Below are 6,128 nucleotides of genomic sequence, written 5' to 3' on the forward strand. Positions count from 1 at the left end.
GTATATAAATACCATGGAAGATGAAATAAAACAATAGATACACAACAAAAGATAAAATAATAAACCCCCTCTATAATTCTCATGAGTTCATGGTATTGAGTTGACGAGAGAAAATGGCGTAATATTTTCGAGCGAGTTTTTTAGGGTGGAGATTAACCGAATACCGGAAGTTGATAATGTTGACAGAGCCTAGTCAGATCAGAGAGATCGCATAGGAGATTTCATAATTCTCAAACGCAGAGACGGGTCTAGATGAACAAATACACTGAATAGGAGAAATCCCTTCGGACTCTGGATACGTAAGTGACTGTACGGGTTATATACATATTATGAATTATGATAATAAATGCTAATGTGCTGGAGTATGAGTTAATGTCAAAGTTATTTGTTGATCAATAAATCGTGCTGGCCTTATTTGTCGAGCGTGAAGTTCATGTGCGGCACAGCTGGTGAGCCATGCCCATGCTGTTGGGGCAGCCTTAGGCAGCGCGCCGCTGGACAGTCGCGCGCGACGTGGGCGTGTACATCACTAAGCAGTAGGGTCGCTGGTCCGAGAATGATGATCGTCCTCATAAACGAGGATATCCTTGTAAACGCAGACAAATTGCGTCCTTGTTTATGAAAACTAAGGATTCTGGATTGTCCCCGTTTTTTTCTTTATCCTGCGGGTTTCCGGTTTTCGTAAGGGCGCTTGCGAAGCGAAAAATGGATTCCGCGTGGGAAAAATGGAATCCAAAATCGTACCTCACACCATACCGCGAATAGTCCGTCGCGTCGTGGGGAACTAGCCGGCTGAGAGTTTGCCAGCGATACCAACGCACCTTCGGAGCTCCGCAGCGCGCAATTTTAACAGAACTCGAAAGGTTCGAGGTGGGAAGGTGGCGGGCTAGCTTTTTGCCAAAACAACGCTAGATCGTCTGCTGGCAAAGTGAAAATAACTACAATAGAGAACATCGTCGGTTTCTTAACTTTTCAGTGAGATAATTCTGAATTCTAATTGAGACTATATAATAAATTAAATCGACAAAGAAACCTCTGTAGATCTCTTATAACTTTACAAAAGCTTGTTTATTTCTTCATTTGACATTTGTTTTCAAGCCATTTTTTCGTGCGCGAGTCAATGCAAACTATGTATTACCAAAAAAATTCAAGGGTGATTTTGAAGCAGTGAAGAAAATTGGCACTGCAATGCGCAGAAATATACTTGAAAGAAACTTAAAAAATCACACCTGAATTTTCAGAAAATCGTATTTGTATTACTGTGCCTAGTTGTGAGTTGTTTATAACTCAGATTTTATGAAGATTTGTAAGAAAAAAATGTCATTTTTTCTGTTTGGTGGTCATTTCTAGGCTAATATTTAAAAAGTTGCATCAGTAATGGGCCCGATGCTTCTCTTCTTGTACTCGCATATTATTTCTACTTAGATTAAACATAGGATGGTTAGGGGTAAGACCGGATAACATTATAAAAAAGATATATCCTTCCACCCTCCCATATCCAAGTTTTGGACTGATTATTGCCGATCCACTGCAGCAAGGCCATTAAGATTTTCGTACGCGCGCGAAGCGCCCTCTAGTGCCCCATGAATATGCCTAGCAATAGAATACTTCCAGGTCACTGTCCACTTTTACGGGTTGTCCGTCTTCCCGATGATTTTTCGCTCATTACGTGAAAGTCTCTTTACAAAGTCAATGTAAAATGCATCAAGAAAATCATCTGGGAACCAGTTTTTCACCTTTGCCAAAGTGCAGTTCAGAAATCAGAATTGTCACTGGAAATGCGGACGATCCTTATTTTGCGGACGATCCTTATTCTGCGGACGCGTCTGTTTGCGTTAAGAAGACGATCCTCGTTTGTGCAGACGATCCTTATTCTCGGACCAGCGCCCCTGCTGCTGAATCATGTCAGTGAGTGTCTAAGACTTCCAAGTTCTTTAATCTGTTTTGCTCCAATTACTTCAAAAAGACTTGATAAACAGGAGAATTTATTATTTGCTTTCTGATTTATTGTGCTCTTCTTATATTTGAAGTCTAGAGTAGATCTGAAGAAGCCGAGAGAGAAATGGTCGCTAGTGATTCATTTCTAGATGATAGATCAACTTTTCCATCAGGCATGCACTTTCTCATCGAGTGCCTGAATTGTGATTCAGTTAAATAAAATGCAAAGGCAAGACCTCATTTAAAGGTAATACAAAGTTTTGGTATGGGGTCATGAATTTGGTTCAAATTAACATATTGGAAGCATATGTGATCCTACAATATTCAGTAACCGTTGTCGCTGTTGAAATCGAGTCTAAAGAGATGAAATTGTAAATAATAAGCTGTTCGTGTTGTATAGCTCCCTCTTAAGGTCAAGATATCAATTTAGCTATAAAATAATGTTTCTTGACTAGAATCGACCGATTGGCTATTCCCATTTGGAAATTATATACCACAACTACATATTCTGAGATTTTCATGGTCGCAGCTACCATTGTTTGGCCGTAGGCGCTATTTGAAATTTATCGAAATTTACCGGGAGCACCGGTAAATTTTTTAATTCAAATTTTCTCGAAAGCAGAAGTGTTTTAGGGGCTAAATTTTCTGGTGCTTATAATACATCCACAGGGGCATCCAAATATATACAAATTGTAAAGAATCACTATCCAGCCAATTTTCAAAATTTACCAAAACTTTGTATTACCTTTAATCTGTTAATATAATGCTTTCAGAGGTAAAAGCAGCCATGCTGGACAGGAATGTGTGGAAGGCCATCACAGCTCGGGCAGTTGACCCGACTTAAGCAAATAAGCAAGTAAGTAAGTAAGCATAATGCTTGATACACTCAGTAATACTTTCTCCAGCTTTGAAAATAGGTCTTACCTTTGCATTTCATTTAATGGAAAGCCACAGAAAGACACGAACATGGACACACACGAATGCACACGCAAATAAGCCCCAGCATACATACAGGTGTCAGGTAAAAATGCAACTATGCAAGTGGAAAAAATGCCAGTGGTAAAAATGCCAAAAGTAAAAATGCCAGACGTAAAAATGCAAGTGGAAAAAATGCCAGTGACAAAAATGCCAGTGGTAAAAATGGCAGAAATAAAAATGCCAGAGGAAAAAATGCCAGAGGAAAAAATGCCAGAGGGAAAAATGCCAGTGACAAAAATGCCAGTGGTAAAACTGCCAGAAATAAAAATGCCAGAAATAAAAATGCCAGAGGAAAAAAATGCATCGCCAATCAATGATTAGTGATAGTTAAAGATCAAATGGCAATGGGAGAAAAATGTGTGCCCTATTAATAATAATAAATATCACAAAAATTTGATGATTTTGCGCACTGTAATACCTAAAATCACTTGTACCTATGATTATTCTCTCATTTTAATTTGTTGCAGTCCTGTTTGATGCAGCTATTGTCATGCCTTTAAATGTCAGAAATTTGTCTACATGTAAATATAGAGGCAGAACATGCAAGCCGCCATTTTGGATTATAATGACAATGGACAAAAAATATGTGCCTTCAAAAAAGGGCTTAAATTTGACGACAAAAAACATGTGTACCTGGGACTATTTTGTCATATGGTGTTGTTGTAGACAATGTTTTTTGCTATTTCATGTCTCTGAAATTGGAAAAATTAGTCTGAAAAATAGAGGCAAAACTTAATCCTCAAACAAATTTGCGATCATCAGGTAAGTGTAAGTTCTTTTTTTATGTGTTCTCAAACTCTGTTTGGCGAATGACCATTCACTGATCCTGCACCTAGGATATGAAACAGTTTTCGTCAGGTTATTCTCTCTTGTGACCGCTGTCCAATTTCAAATCCCAACTAAAGACAAACCTATTCCATATTGCTTCCAACTAGCCGCTACCAAGTCTTTGCAAGTTCCAATCATAATCAATAATAATAATCTTTTAAAGTCCACTCCAAATTTTATTAAGTTAAACCGAAAATGGAAATTCTTTCTGCTCAATTGATCGTGAGCCCAGCAGCCACTGAGCAGTGCCAGATCGACGTTGCTCTATCCCTTATTGTTGAACGCCAAACAAGGTAGCAGCTACTCCCGTCTTTTAACGTCTTTTGGTATGATGCGGCCGGGGTTCAAACTTTGATCCGACGACCTCCCAGTTGTGAGGCGGACGCTCTACTGACTGAGCCAACACACCGGTATCATGAACGGATAGTCAGTAGTTTTTTCAGTTTCATCAATGCCTTTGATTAGGGAACTAGATATTGGCGCCTTCAAAATTCCCGGATTGGTTTGGATTGGATTGGATATTTTTCTCACTGTGAATCCTTTCCAAGAGCAGTGACAATCTAGCTTTCCATGTGACTCCTGTTTCAATTGAACATTGATATTTATAGAAAATGTTCCTAATGTCCCTAATAATAAGGAGGGGAAGAAAAAAATCAACTCAGGAGACAAAATATTCTTCCATCGGGGGCAGGAAACTGGAAAATCTTCCAATGTAATGTTGAATATTGAGGTACCAGTAATGACTTGATAGCCTTGAACAGAACTATTAGAATATTGACGTTTGTTGAAAATGTGCCTAATTCCTATTTTTCCCTTAAAAGGCATCATTTAACAATGTTAAATCTGAGATGCATGGCCCTACATGTTATCAGTGTCTGTGATATGGTGTAATATTGAGGCCCTAAAAAAATGCGCTTCAAAATGATCATGAAGTGCCTCAAAAAAGTAAAAAATCTATGAGTGACCATTTTTTTTACCATACTGGTACCCATTTTCCCCTTATAGACTGTAGTGTTATAACAAATCGTTAAAAAAAAAGGCTTTTGAAATTTCGATTTCCAATCATAAATAACTTGATAATCAGACAGGCGATCGGCTTGTAAATAGTCATAGGGGTTCCTGACTGACCTATTAACTGTAATGGACAGTGGTTATAATTATGATTGCAGCATGAGCTAAATCCGGGATTTTGTTTCAGAATCTGAGACAAAGATCCCTTTAATAATAAGGATGGGAAAAATCAATTCAGGAGACAAAATGTTCTTTCATTTGGGGGCAGGAGAGTGGAAAATCTTCCAATGTAATGTTGAATATTGATGCACCCGTCATGACTTGATTGCTCCGTACAGAACTATTGATGCAGTCTTAATTCATCTGTCAATTTGTCTCGGCGGTTTTTATGCCCCAGTTGCTTTCATAGAAAGCAGGCTAAATGCAGAAGCTGCGTCCGCCTGGCTGATTATAAAAGGCTTGGTCGGGGACGATGATAAATATATCATTTCCTTTTCCAGTTGGGTTGCATGTTATTTGTGCACTCCCACATATTCAGAAGCATGTTATTGATTTATATTGCTACATAACATGGCATTTGATGTGTATGTTTTAAAGAAATGTTCAATTTTCAAAGCCTGTTCTTCTTTACGCGCCATGTCCTGAGGCGTTGTCGACCATGGAATGCCACAACTCTCTGTCCTATATTCTATATAATTAATTCTCGCCGAGATCAATTCCATTTTCAAAGCAGTGAACATAATAGATTCTTTATATGTACTTCTACTCATGCAGAATGCTTTATATCAGAGATGCTAATCTTCATGATTTTTCCTGAAATCATGATTTTACGAATGAATTAAGAAAATTCTGGGGAAAGAAATAAACATAATCTTATACATAATTGATAGATTTTGAAAATCTGACCAAAAATGTGTTGTGTTGCCCCATATACATCTTTCTTAGTACATTGCTTGTAACTTTACCAAGACTGGGCCAAATTTCTTATCATTTTGATGATTCCAGAACCTTGCAGTACACGCCAATACTTATATGCTAGATGATCAACCTTTTCTGATCGATTCCACAGCGTTTCTTTCACAATGCAATCGCATGACCATAACTGGTCTTTATCTTTAATATAATGTACACATGTACATGCACATGTAACGCTACCTGGCACGTCTTATCAGGCACAGTTTACATCTGTAATCTTTAGTTTATCTTGTTAGGCAAGCATGTAAATCTTGGAAGCTTTGCCGAACAACAAGAGTCACAATTTTTAACACCTCTTCATTACGAGTAGTTTACCCCCACACGCCCACGCTCTGCATACTTCATTCAGACATCGTGAAATTTTAACTGTCTGGATTTAGACTTGGCTGAGCGGGACA

Source organism: Strongylocentrotus purpuratus, unplaced genomic scaffold, assembly GCF_000002235.5.
Source record: "Strongylocentrotus purpuratus isolate Spur 01 unplaced genomic scaffold, Spur_5.0 spur5_scaffold_13, whole genome shotgun sequence".
In the NCBI taxonomy this organism is placed as follows: Eukaryota; Metazoa; Echinodermata; class Echinoidea; order Camarodonta; family Strongylocentrotidae; genus Strongylocentrotus; species Strongylocentrotus purpuratus.